The following is a 14,455-nucleotide window of genomic DNA, read 5'->3' on the forward strand; positions in this document are numbered from 1 at the left end:
TCGGTAATATTATAAACGGTTCGGGAATTTTATATTTCGGTATTATTAAAAACATTTCGGGAATTTTTTAATTTGGTAATATTATAAACGGTTCTAGAATTTTATAATTCGGGAATTTTCTAATTCGGTAATATTATAAACGGTTCGGGAATTTCATTTTTCGGGAATTTTCTATTTCGGTAACATTATAAGCATTTTGAGAATTTCTAATTCGGTAATATTATATAATTGGTTCGGGAATTTTTCAATTCAGTAATATTATAAACGGTTCGGGAATTTCATTTTTCGGGAATTTTCTATTTCAGTAATATTATAAGCATTTTGGGAATTTCTAATTCGGTAATATTATATAATTGGTTCGGGAATTTTCTAATTCGGTAATATTATATTTCGGTACTATTAAAAACATATCGGGAATTTTCTAATTTGGTAATATTATAAGCATTTTGGAAATTTCTAATTCGGTAATATTATAAACGGTTCGGAAATTTTCTAATTCGGTAATATTATAAGCATTTCGGGAATTCCTAATTCGGTAATATTATACACGTCTCGGGATTTTTCTAATTCGGTAATATTATAAACGGTTCGGGAATTTCATTATTCGGGAATTTTCTATTTCGGTAATATTAAAGAAATTTCTGGAATTTTCTAATATGTAATATTATAAACTGTTCGAGAATTTCATTATTCGGTACTTTTCTAATTCAGTTATATTATAAACTGTGTGGGAATTTTATTATTCGAGAATATTCTATTTCAGCGATATTATGAACATTTTGGGAATTTCATAATTCAGGAATTTTATATTTCAGCATTACTAAAAACATTTCTAGAATTTTCTAATTTGGTAATATTATAAACGGGTCGGGAATTTCATTATTTGAGAATTTTCCAATTCAGTAATATTATAAACTGTTCGGGAATTTTCCAATTCGGTAATATTATTAACTGTCAGGGAATTTTCCAATTCGGTAATAATATTAACTGTTCGGGAATTTAAAAATTCGGTAATATTATTAACTGTTCGTTAGTCTTCCAATTCGGTAGTATTATCAATTGTTCGGAAATTTTCGAATTCGATAATACAATGGCGTTGCGATTCCTCGAGGATGAGAGAGGGTGTTCAATCAAGCGTGAAACGTCAGGAGCGTGGGTTAAAGGGGTAGACGCGGGTTCTCACGTGCATATATTGCGTAATATTAGGGCCTGGTTCACACGGCGCTGGTTGTTACGTTCGGACTGGCTCAATTCATTGTCAAGGCCAAGTCAAGTCGTGCCCGAAACCGTGCCTCAACCGAAACTCCAGTGTATTATTATATTATTCGGGAATTTTATAGCGTCAGGAATTTTATTTTTTGGGATTTTTCACTCGTTTCCTTTTATAACGCAATTGATGAATTTTAATAAAAATAAGGGTTTTCCGATTATTCGATATAAAAAAGGAGGGTGAGACGTTCCCCCTCCACCTGGGAGCAACCATGGTAACCGGAGTGTGCTCGCTGACCACAACACTGGCAGACTGATGTGAGACTGGTAGTGGCAGACAACGTCAGTACTCAGTAGTCCGTTGTACGTGTTCGTACGCTCTCTGTCGTCAGGTGAAACATAATCTCAAATCTTTTTACCTGTTGTTTGCAGTACTTTCAAACTTGTCCGTATCGTAGTTTCATTGAAAATCAAGTGAGCTAGGGCCAGACCTTCGATTACGAGGATTAAGTGAATCATTCCAACTTTAATGTGTCCAGGAATTTAATTTTTTCGTCGTCACTATGATCAGAGAGTGATTAAAATTAATATATTTCCCGTGACTACTTAAAAAGTGGGTTTTCCTCGACATTTCCAGGAAAAGATCTCAACCAACCTCGGTCGCTTTTGCGGCCTCTTGAATCATAAAGGTCAGTACTTTTTCCATTTTATTTATGTTTTTAATTTCAACTAGAAATGTATAAAATTATTCTTAAATCAGTGGGATTTTAAGTATTTGGGGTATTAGATTAGGTTTATTGAATCTAATTTTTAAGCTATAAATTATATATAAATTAATATAAATACTTTTATTTTATTATTCTTATTATTTGATTTTCGGAAAGACTACCCCTTTTGAACTCGCCCATTTAATCAAGACTATAGACACAGCAGAATTTTAATTGTCTACCGTTCAAGTCAATTTTATTTTCCAAAATTAGAGGAGCGCTAATTTTAGATCTTTGGAAGGTTAGCGGATGCAATTTGAAAAGATTTATAATCAATAAATTTTAAATTCGAAGTGATTTTAATTTGAAGGTTCGAAATCTAATATTAGAAAGTGAGATTATTATTAATTTTGAAAAGAGTTATAGTTTGAGCGTTTTTATTTTCCAAGAATTTAAATTCCAAAGATTTAAATGAATGTAGTTTGCGCAATATTTATAGATAAAAAATTGGAATTGGGAAGTGATGTTATGGAGTGTGATGGGATGGGACTTTAAAAAATATTGATAGTTAAGGAATTTCAATTTGTAAGAGATAGGATTGTGTGGCTCTAGATAAGATTTGAATGGGATGGGGTGGCTTGGGACGAGAGTTGGATGGGATGGTAGTTTACAAAATATTAATAGTTAAAGAAGTTCAGTTTGGAAGCGATGGGAGGGGATGGTTCGGAAGGAAAGTTGAAAGGGATGATTTGGGAGGAGAGTTGGATGCGATTGGAGTTTACGAAATATTTATGGTTAAAGAATTTCAATTTGGAAGCGATAGGATGGGGTGGTTTGGGATGAGAGATGGATGGTATGGGATAATATGGGATGGTAGTTTACAAAATATTTATAGTTAAATTATTTCAGTTTGGAAGCGATGGGAGGGGATGGTTTGGAAGGAAAGTTGAAAGGGATAATTTAGGAGGAGAGTTGGATGCGATTGGAGTTTACAAAATATTTATGGTTAAAGAATTTCAATTTTTAAGCGATGGTAGGGGATGGTTCGGAAGGAAAATTGTATGGAATGCGGTGGCTTAGGATGAGAGTTGGACGGGATGGTAGTTTACAAATCATTGGTAGTTAAAGAATTTTTATTTTGTAAGCGATAGTATGGGGTGGTTTGGGATGTGAGATGGATGGTATGGGATAATATGGGATGGTAGTTTACAAAATATTTATGGTTAAATTATTTCAGTTTGGAAGCGATGGGAGGGGATGGTTTGGAAGGAAAGTTGAAAGGGATAATTTAGGAGGAGAGTTGGATGCGATTGGAGTTTACAAAATATTTATGGTTAAAGAATTTCAATTTGTAAGCGATGGTAGGGGATGGTTCGGAAGGAAAATTGTATGGAATGCGGTGGCTTAGGATGAGAGTTGGACGGGATGGTAGTTTACAAATCATTGGTAGTTAAAGAATTTTTATTTTGTAAGCGATAGGATGGGGTGGTTTGGGATGAGAGATGTATGGTATGGGATAGTAGATTACAAAATATTAATAGTTAAACTTTTTTCATTTGTAAGCAATGGGATGGGGTGGTTTGGGATGAGAGTTGGATGAGATGGGTTGATTTGGTTTTGGATAAGAGTTAGATAGGATGGTAGTTTACAAAATATTGATAGTTAAAGAATTTCAATTGGGAAGCGATGAGATGTAGGGGTTTGGGATGAAAGTTGGATTGGATGGGGTGCTTTGGAATGAAAATTGGATGAGATGTTAGTTTAACAAATATTGATAGTTAAAGAATTTCAGTTTGTAAGCGATCGGTTAGTTTGGGATGAGAGTTTGATGGTATGGGATGAGAGTTTAATGGGATGGTAGTTTGCAAAGTATTAATAGTTAAACCATTTTTGTTTGGAAGCAATGGGATAGGGTGGTTTGGGATGAGAGTTGGATGGGATGGTTTGGGATAAAAATTGGATGAGATGGTAGTTTGAAAAATATTGATTGTTAAAGAATTTCGATTATGGAAGCGATGGGATGGGTGGTATGAGATGAGATGGTAGTTTAAAAAATATTGATAGTTAAAGAATTTCAGTTTGTAAGCGATGGGGTGGTTTGGGATGGAAATTGGATGGTATGGGATGAGAGTTTGATGGGATAGTGGTTTACAAAATATTAATCGTTAAACCATTTTTATTTGTAAGTAATGGGATTGGGTGGTTTGGGATGAGAGTTGAATGAGATCGGCTGGTTTGGGATAAGAATTGGATGAGATGGGTTGCTTTAGGATAAGAGTTGGATGGGATAGTAGTTTACAAAATATTGATAGTTGAAGAATTTCAATTTGGAAGGGATGGAGTGGTTCGGAATGAGAGTTGGAAGGAATGAGGTGGTTTGGGATAAGAGTTGGATAGGATGGTTGTTTAAAAAATATTAATGTTCAAAGAATATCATTTTGGAGGCGATGGGATGGTTTGGTTCGGAATGAAATTGGATGGAATAGGATGGTTTGGGATAAGAGTTAGATGGGATGGTAATTTAAAAAATATTTATAGTTAAAGAATTTCAATTTTGAAGCGATGGGATGTAGAGGTTTGTGATGAGAGTTTAATGGGATGGTAGTTTAAAAAATATTAATAGTTAAACCATTTTTATTTAGAAGCGATGGGATTGAGTGTTTTGGGATGAGAGTTGGAAGGAACAAAAGTGGAATTAGTTAGGAATTTACCAAATTTGAGGAGTTTAACGATTTCAATTATGAAGAGATAGGATGAGATGAGATAAAAAGTTTGATAGGATGGTATTGATATTTAAAGCATTGAAATATTAATAATTAATTAAAATCAATCAAATTTAATTATGTATTTTTAAATTTCTAAACACTTTGAAGCGTACTCGTATCTTTTTAATTTGAAGAATATCTTCTTCAGAATTTATTTCGAGATACAAGGACTTGAATTCGCCGAAAAAAAACGAATGCAGACTGAGCATATTGACTTAATTATATCCATTTAGTCATCGCCAGCCGGAAGCAGGTCGTGTATATTTCAGTGCACTGGCATCGTTATTACGATTTTTCAACTCAGGCAGGAGAAAATCGTTCGACTTTTTCTCATTGTTATAGAAATAAAACCCTAATCAATATTTTTTTACCAAAAGTTAACTGTAGACTTCTATAGATACTTAAATTTATAGTTTTAAATATTTTTCAAGTTGAGTAATATTTACAAACAATATTTTATTATTGTACTTTATTTAATAAACAATTTATCGAAATAATTAAAGGAAATGATTAAATTAAAAGAAAGAAAAATGAACTAATAATGCCTTTTCGCAATTTGTAAAATCGAATAGGAATGATTACTATTGAAAAAAATGGTATTCTTGATGAGAATGATAGCATGATTCAACATGACTCAGTCAACTATTTATATCATTTTGCCTCAACTTGTATCTTTATTTTTTAATCCGCAAGCTTTTTTTAAACTACCCATTTTTATTTCATTCAATGATTTTTGGTTCACAAGATGCGTTCAACATTAAAGGTTATTTTTCCAAATTTTTTTTATTTTATAACAATATAAATTGTTGACGAATGGTGATTAGTCGTTACAATATATCGATCTCACAATTAATTAAACAAATTTTATATTGAAAAATAATGTTTTCAACAGTTAAGAAGCTCAGTCAAGAAATTGTTTATTATAATTTAATTTGTTATTAATATAATTATTTGTGTTTTATGAGCGCAGATGAAATTAGTTCGGTATTTTTTTTTGTTAGTAAAAAAAATAATATTGTTGAAAATGCTAAATATGTTACTTTATATTTTTAGATATTATTGCAAAAAAAAATAAATTGAAAAAAAGTTTTAAAAATGATTCAACAAGCGTAACGAAGCATTGGGAGTGTAGCAGTATTATAGACAAGAGTCTTAATCAATTTCTTGGCCTATAATTGCTCCATTAGCTTTATACGATCACTCACATAGAGTTCTTTAATTGACTCTGTACATAGTTTATCTCATTTTTAAACCAGAATTATGATTTAAAAAAATTCAAGTTTCGAAAATTATCTGTTTGAAAAAAAAATTTTGGTAGTCTTCCGTATTTTTTAATGGCGATTTTTTAATGCAAATTGTTTGTAATATATAAAAATCTACTTTCTTCTGATAATTATATTGTTTCATAAATTGTTTAAATAATTTATTATTGTTTTTAGCATTTCTATCTTAAAATAGATGTAGAAAGACGCTTTTTCATAATTTTTCCATTTATTTTTAACTTTTTATTTAGAGCAAGGAAACGATCAATGAAATTTAACAGACAATTTTTTAACATATTTATTATTATTTATGTCAATATTCTCTTAGATAACAATCATAACAGTTTAAGCAATTTAATGTTGTTTATTAATTTTCTCAAACAATTCCTAGAAAAATAGGTTTTTTCTAACAAAATTTTACTTTGCTTTGTTTTTTTTTTAGTTATGAGTAAATAAAAAATAAACATTAGAGACAATCGTTTTTTGAAAAATCTATTTCTCTTTTGTGAATATATTTTTCTAAAATAATACAGATATTTGAAATATTCTTTAAATTTTCTATATAGATAATATTAAATATAAATTTTTCTATAAATAGTTACTGAGAGCTTTTTTATTTAAATGAATAACGATATTAATTTGTTAAAACAATTATTTTTTAGAAGTTGCATTAATTATTACCTCGCTTTAACTGAAAAGTGGACAAAAAATAGGATATTTCATTTAAAAACCCACATCTATGTAGCATTTCTATAGAAGAAGGTAGTTCTAAATGATAATCATTTGTTTAAATAATTATTTTTGGTCAATCTCTTTGGTTAAAGACTTAATTTTCTTCTTGAAAATTCATTTTTTTCTATTTTAATTGATTTTATTTAATCCAGAAATTTAGTTGGTTACATTAGTCCAATCAGTTTAGTCGAAACTTCATCTCTTCGGTTCAAAATTAGTTTTTTTAACTGAAACTTTATATATTTAATTTTGGTTTGAAAATTTATCTTTTTTAGTTCAGAATTTATGTGTCTTATTAAAAATTTGTCTTTTTTGGTAGGTAATTAATCTTTTTGGTTGAAAATTCTTTTTTTTTGAATATCTAACACTTGGTTAAAAGTTGAAAACTTTTGTTAAAAAATTAATTTCTTTTGTTAAATTTATATTTAAAATTCGTCTCTTTAGTTGAAAATTCTTTTTTTGTTGTTGTTGAAAATTAGTTTTTTAAACTGCAAAATAAACTATTTTAATAAAAATTTGAATTTTTTTTTTAATTGAAAATTTAACACTTGGTGAAAAGTTAAACACTTTTATTAAAAAAATAATTTTGTTGGTTAAATTTAAAATTCGACCCTATTGTTGAAAATTCTTTTTTTGTTGTTGAAAATTAGTGTTCTAAACTGAAAAATGAAATATTTTAAGAAAAATTTGTATTTTTTGTTGCTGAAAATTTATCTCCTAGATTGAAAATTAGTTTTTTTTTTACTGAAAATTTAACTATTTTGTTTTTGATGAAAATTTTGTCTTTTTTTGTTAAAAATACATTTATTTTATTTAAACGTCGTCTTTTCTATTATCTTTTTGGTTGACATTTTTTTTTAATTGAAAATTTAACACTTGTTTAAAAGTTGAACACTTTTGTAACAAAAATAATTTTGTTGGTTAAATTTAAATTTAAAATTCGGCTCTTTTATTGAAAATTCTTTTTTTGTTGTTGAAAATTAGTTTTCTAAACTGAAAAATGAAATATTTTAAGAAAAATTTGTATTTTTTGTTGCTGAAAATTTATCTCTTAGATTGAAAATTAGTTTTTTTTTTACTGAAAATTTAACTATTTTGTTTTTGTGAAAATTTTTTCTTTTTTTTGTTAAAAATACACTTATTTTATTTAAAGTCGTCTTTTCTATTATCATTTGGTTGAATTTTTTTTTAATTGAAAATTTAACACTTGGTGAAAAGTTGAACACTTTTATTAAAAAAATAATTTTGTTGGTTAAATTTAAAATTCGACCCTATTGTTGAAAATTCTTTTTTTGTTGTTGAAAATTAGTGTTCTAAACTGAAAAATGAAATACTTTAAAAAAAATTTGTATTTTTTTGTTGCTGAAAATTTATCTCCTAGATTGAAAATTAGTTTTTTTTTTTTACTGAAAATTTAACTATTTTGTTTTTGATGAAATTTTTTTCTTTTTTTGTTAAAAATACATTTATTTTATTTAAACGTCGTCTTTTCTATTATCTGTTTGGTTGACATTTTTTTTTAATTGAAAATTTAACACTTGTTTAAAAGTTGAACACTTTTGTTACAAAAATAATTTTGTTGGTTAAATTTAAATTTAAAATTCGGCTCTTTTATTGAAAATTCTTTTTTTGTTGTTGAAAATTAGTTTTCTAACCTGAAAAATGAAATATTTTAAGAAAAATTTGTATTTTTTGTTGCTGAAAATTTATCTTCTAGATTGAAAATTAGTTTTTTTGACTGAAAATTTAACTATTTTGTTTTTGATGAACAATTTTTCTTTTTTTGTTAAAAATACATTTATTTGATTTAAAAGTCGTATTTTTTATTATCTTTTTGGTTGTAATTTGTTTCTTTTGTTGTGCAAATTCAAAACTTTGTTCAAAGTTGAACACTTTTTTGAAAATCTTTTTTTTTGTTGTTGAAAATTAATTTTTTAAACTGAAAAATTAACTATTTTAATGAAAATTTGTGGTTTTTTGTTAGTTAAAAATTCATCTCCTAGATTAAAAATTAGTTTTTTAACCGAAAATTTAACTATTTAATTTTTGGTTGTAAGTTTATCTCTCTAAGTTGGGAATGTACGCATTCGTCTTTTTACTGAAAAATTAATCTTCTTTGTTGAAAACATTTCTTTTTTTGTTAAAAATTCAACTATTCCGGTTGAAGATTAAATTTTGTTTGAAAATTCAACTTCTTTAATTTGAATTTGAAGGGATTGAGATTATGACAATTTAAATTAAAATGCATTGAGACTCACAATTTTTGAACAGGTATAATATACAAAGCCTTGGAATTAAAAGAGCTATTATGTAAATTATTTAAATTTGCAAGTGTTGATTGTTAAACAATATTAATTTAAAAGCATTGAAAAATGTATTTTTAGTATTTTTCAAATTATCAATTTAAATGTTAAAAATATAAATTATTTAAATTTGCCAGTATTGATTTTTAAACAATATTAATTTAAAAGCATTGAAAAATGCATTTTTTTAAATTACCAATTTAAATTTTAAAAATCTAAATAAATAAAAAGTAATTTCGAATTTTGTTTTTTAAAATCGCCAGTAAACAAAATGGCATTGACACCAATTTCTGACACATCTGCAATATAAAAATTATAGGATGTGGGTGGAAAATACGTATGCAGTTTGGAAGATTATCTCATTCTGCGTAGGAGAATCATACTCGTAAATAGAAATAAAGCAAGAAGAAAAATTCAAATTAACTCACGACCTAGGATAAAGTAAATAACATTTGCCATCTATTTGTGAAGAAAAAATATTTCAACAATACAAAGTAGATAAAAACAATATACAAAATTAATGTATGAAAAAATATACTGTTATTGAAAACCAAAAGCTGAATTGTAATCCTCACAAAAGTTTGAAATCCTAACTGTTTTCGAGAAAAAATAAACATTTTAATTTTGTTTTAAATTTCTGTTCGGATTATCTTTCAATAGGGTTAGCACCCTTTTTTTTTAAACTTCCAATTTCCCCCCTTTTTCGGGGTTTCGCTTAAATGCGAAATGAATTATTAGAAGCCAATAAGAAAAGCTAACTATTTTTGGTTAAATTTAGAATTTCATATATTTTGGTTAAAAATTCTGTTTGCTTGAAAATTCGTTTTTTGTCGTTAGAAAATAATTTTTTTAACTAAACATTTTTATTTTTTATTTCAATCCTTTTTTTTTAATATAAACTATTACATTCTTTATTAAGAATGCATCTTTTCTGGTTGAAGATTGATCGCTTTAGTTGAAAATTCAATTATTTAGTTAAAAATTCATATTTTTTGGTTAAAAAAGTTAATTTTCTTTTTGAAAATTGATCTCTTTAGATGAAAATTCTTCTTCTTAGGTTGAATTTGAGCCATTCGGGTAGAAATTTGATCTTTTTTGGTTAACCCTTCGATTACAAATCTATTTTTGCGAGCTTCTCCTATACACTGGGTTTAACTGACCCTGTTCATTTTTTGGTTGTCTATAACTTCACAACTACCCAACCTTTTTACTTACCAAAATTTAGAGGTATACTTTCAAGTATAGTAAAGTAATTTACAAGTCCATTTAAAATCTTTAATATACTTTGAAAAATTCGCAAAAAAAACATTTTTTCAAAAAACTAAGTCTTATGAAAAAAATCATAACTTTTTTAATTTTTAATATTTTTAGCGGTTATTATTTGTATGGTACAGCAATTTTTTCAAACGCGTGAGCGCTATTTTTGTTCAAAGTCAGTGACAGGGTCAATATGACCCAGTGTGTACTCAAAGGATTAAAATGCAACTATTTGGTTGAGGGTTCCATTATTTTGTTGAAAATTTGTTTTTCTTTTTTATAAAATTACTTTTTTAACCAAAAATGTAATTATTAATTTTTTTCGTCAATCTTTTCTAGCTGAACATTCAATTATTTGGTTGAAGATACTCGTATTTTGTTGAAGATTGACCTTTTTTATTGAAAATTCAACTATTTCGTTGAAAAGTTATTTTTATTTGTTGAATTCAAGTGTTTCCTTTTTTAAATTTAAATCCTTTTTTCTAAAATATTAACCAATACATTCCTTATTAAGAATTCAAATTTTTGGTTGAAGATTCATAATTTTAGATAAAATTTTAAATATTTGGTTGAAAATTCCAATGTTTTGTAGAAAATTCATCTCTTCTGTTAAAAATGTTATTTTTCCTTGGATAAAAAATGCAATTGCTTGTTTCAAAATGCTTTTTTTTTTGTTTAAATTTTGTCTTCTAGTAGAAAGTTAATCTTTTTGGATGAAAAAGCAACTTTTCGGTAAAAAATTCAGCTTTTTTTACAGAAAATTATTATTTTGTAGTAGCTAAATCATCTTTCTTTGTCGAAATGTCGTCTTTATGAGTATAAGATGAACATTTCAGCCTGAAAATTCTTCTGTTGAAAATTCATTCATTTGGATTAAAAAATAATTTTTATGGAAGAAAAATCATCGTTTTTGTTTAAAAAAAATTGAATGTGGAAAATTGGAACTATTTTGTTAAAATCTAACATTTAAATGTGAATTTTGTACCAAAAGTGCGTTTTTTCAACCAATTGAATTTAACGTAAACAAAATTAATAAATTTTAACAAAATATTTGATTCCTCAGCCAAATAGATTGGATTTCTCACTTGATAAAAAATAATTTTAAACCAAATAGTTAAATTTTCAACTACAAAACGAAATTTTAAAAAATACGAATTTCCAAAAAAATACCCGAATTTTTTACTAAATAATTGATTTTTCAACTAATGAAGGTTTAATTTCCAACCTATCTCAACTATTTGGATAAAAATTTAAGTACTTTGTTAAAAATCTTTTTGGTCGACAATTTAACTCTTTTGTTAAGAATTCGTTCATTTGGATTAAAAAAATATTTTTTATGGAAGAAACATCATCGTTTTTGTTTGAAAATTAACTTTTCACTTTGAAAATTCAACTGTTTTCTAAAAAATTCGCCGTTTTTGCCTAAAAATGCAACTATAAGTTTAATATTTGTTATTGAAAATTCGAACATTGGATTAAAAATTCGACTTTCGTATGTGGAAAATGAGATCTCATTTGTTAAAAATTCAACTATTTTGTTGAGAATACATTATATTTTTGCTTGAAATCTTAGAAATTTAAAGAATTTAATGCTAGAATTTTTTGTTTGGAGAACACATTTTGGGCCGCAAAGTTTGAACAGGTGTTTCTTCAATCAGCACGAGTCAGATAATCCCTTGGCTCTTCAAAATAAAGAAAATGGGAATTTTGTATTTTTTCTTTTTAAAAAAATGTTAATCTACTAAAATTGTACAACAATTTAAGTAGTTTTTTTCTCCACATTCTGTCACATTTCTCGTATCCAAGAATTTAATCGCAAAAAGCAAATTGGTTTTAAAAAAAGTCTGATTTTTTTCTTTTGTTGAATCCTTTTCTCAAAAAGTTGGATTTAAAATAAATTGAAGCGAAAGTGGGACGATGGTCGTGGAGGCTAAAGCGTAGGCTTTGGACCCACTCCTTCGGCTTGCGGGGTTCGATCCCCGCCTCGCACTCTGGAAGAGTCTCGGTGGCCCATGCGGTGAACACTAGCCTAGCAAGGGAGTTGTTCATCTCTGGAGAGTCGTGGGACCGGTACCTCTAGAGAAAAAGGTTTTCTTTTAAGTACTTAAGGCTGTTGCTCTTGGTGGTTCGGAACCCACCTTAAACTGTAGGTCCCCCTTCCACCACCAAGTAAGTGTTGGGAGGGGGTGTGTAAAGGAATAGAGAAGGTGTAAGAAAAATGTAAACCCTTAGGGGACACATTAGAAGCTTCCAAATAAATTGAAGCAAGATTTATTGGGTAAAAGAATTTGCGATATTTTCGAATGCACATGGGTTTTAAATGTGCAAATGTGTGAGTGAATGAGAATGGGAATCGGATCGCTGGGAAGAATTGCACTCGTTCGAAATGGCAGCTGGTGGGGCGGCGAATTAACGATCAGGGGTGCTAACCCAACAGCTGTTACTATACCAGTACTGGAATTTGAGCAACAGTTTATAACAGCTGCAACCTATGCGATATAGTTATAGTCCTCTACTCACCTTCAAGACTGCGTCCACTCAAAAGAATTTTACAAATTTTATTGTCAGGGTTAAATTGCTCAATAAGAATTTTTAAAATTAATTTTCTTAATTTTGCAAACACTACTTTTTAAATTATCATCATTCTACATCTTTCAAATTCAAAAATTTTCCACTATAAATCATCCAATTTACTGAATTTTTCATTGTAGAACTTCAAATTTGCGGAATTCTTAATTGTCCATTTTTAGATTAACATCTCTTCAATTTTAAAGACTTACAATTCAAAGATTTGCCGCTTTGCGGAGTAATAGTTCAAAGTTGTTGATTTTTAACGTATTGTAATTTTAAATGATTCAATTTTTAATATTTGTGATTCAAGATTTTTCAACATTTAATTTTGTGATAAAATATTATGCAATTTTAACTTTTTTTTTGAATAAATCAATTTTCAACATTTACAATTGAAAATTCCTCAATTTTGAAGATTTGTAATTGAAAGTTCTTCAATTTTTAGTAATTGCAATTAAAGACTCTTCAACGCTTAATTGTATGATAGAAAATTCAGCAATTAAAAATTATTTTTTTAATAATTCAATTTTGCAATATTTATAATTGGATTTTGTTTTATTTTAACGACTTTAAGTTTACATTTTTTTAATTTTAAAGATTTACAATTGAAAATTCTTGAATTTGAAAGATGTGTGAATAAAAATTCTTAAATTTGGATGATTTTGAAAATCGAAAGTCAATTGAAGAATTTTAAATTGCAAATTTTTAAAAGCGAATTTGTAAAAAAATTTTACTTCTCAAAATTTAAAATTAAAAAATCGAGGCAAAATTTCAATTACTACATTTTTCCAGAATGTATTGTAATTATACAAGTTTCAAGTTTTGTAATTTAGAATTTTTCAATTTTAGCGATATCCAGTTTTAAAATCTGCGATTTTAAAGATTCACAATCCTAAATTCTGCGAGTTTGAAGACGTACAATTGAAAATTTTTGAATTTTGAAAAAGCAGAAGTTTAAAGTATTCAATGTTCAAGATTTATATTTTAAACTTTTTAAATAATTTAAGTTTGAGGATATAAATTAAAAAATTGTTTTAATTGTATTATTCAATATTTAATTTGTATAATTGTTAACAGATAATTTAATATATATATTTTTTTAAGAATTCAATTTTAAAAATTAAAGTCTTTAATTTTAAAGTTTCACAATTGAAAGTTCTGTAATTTTCAACAGTTCCAATTGAAAGTTCTGAAATTTTCAAAAGTTACAATTGAAAGTTGTTGAACTTTAACGCAATTTAATTTCAAATTCTGTAACTTTTAATATTTTCAATTCAAGGCTCTTCCATGTTTAACTTTGTCATAAAAAAATATGCAATTTTTCATTCTTTTCTTTGAAATAGTTTAACTTTGATGATTTGCATTTGAAAATTTACAATTAAAAGCTCTTTAATTTTGATTTTGAAACAATAGAATAGAAAATTATTTAATTTTCAAGAATTGTATTATCAACGTTTTTTTTAAATAGTTTCATTTTACAGATTTAAAATTCTTAAATTTAAAAAAATATTTAATGTATTGAATAGAAAATGGTGTAATTTTAAACGTTTTTTTTTCATAATACTTCAATTTTTAAGATTAAAAATTAAACATTCTTCAATTCTAGTGATTTTCACTGTAAAATTCTTCAATTTTGAATATTTGAAATT

The 14,455-nt window shown here is 27.0% G+C and overlaps 2 protein-coding genes across 4 annotated transcripts in view; one reads left to right on the top strand and one right to left on the bottom strand.

The window, feature by feature from the left end:
- Window positions 1–14,455, bottom strand: part of LOC117181471 (DDB1- and CUL4-associated factor 12) — a 251,124-nt gene that overhangs the window by 158,039 nt on the left and 78,630 nt on the right. The gene's annotated exons all lie outside the window — the stretch shown is intronic.
- LOC117181474 (tumor necrosis factor alpha-induced protein 8-like protein) overlaps window positions 1,534–14,455 on the top strand; it is a 28,771-nt gene continuing 15,849 nt past the window's right edge. For both annotated transcript variants that reach the window (XM_033374168.1, XM_033374167.1), the window contains exon 1: window positions 1,534–1,898. The gene's annotated coding sequence lies outside the window, so the exon portion shown is untranslated. The remainder of the gene's footprint in view (window positions 1,899–14,455) is intronic.

The sequence above is a fragment of the Belonocnema kinseyi genome, chromosome 10 (assembly GCF_010883055.1).
Source record: "Belonocnema kinseyi isolate 2016_QV_RU_SX_M_011 chromosome 10, B_treatae_v1, whole genome shotgun sequence".
NCBI classification, from domain to species: domain Eukaryota; kingdom Metazoa; phylum Arthropoda; class Insecta; order Hymenoptera; family Cynipidae; genus Belonocnema; species Belonocnema kinseyi.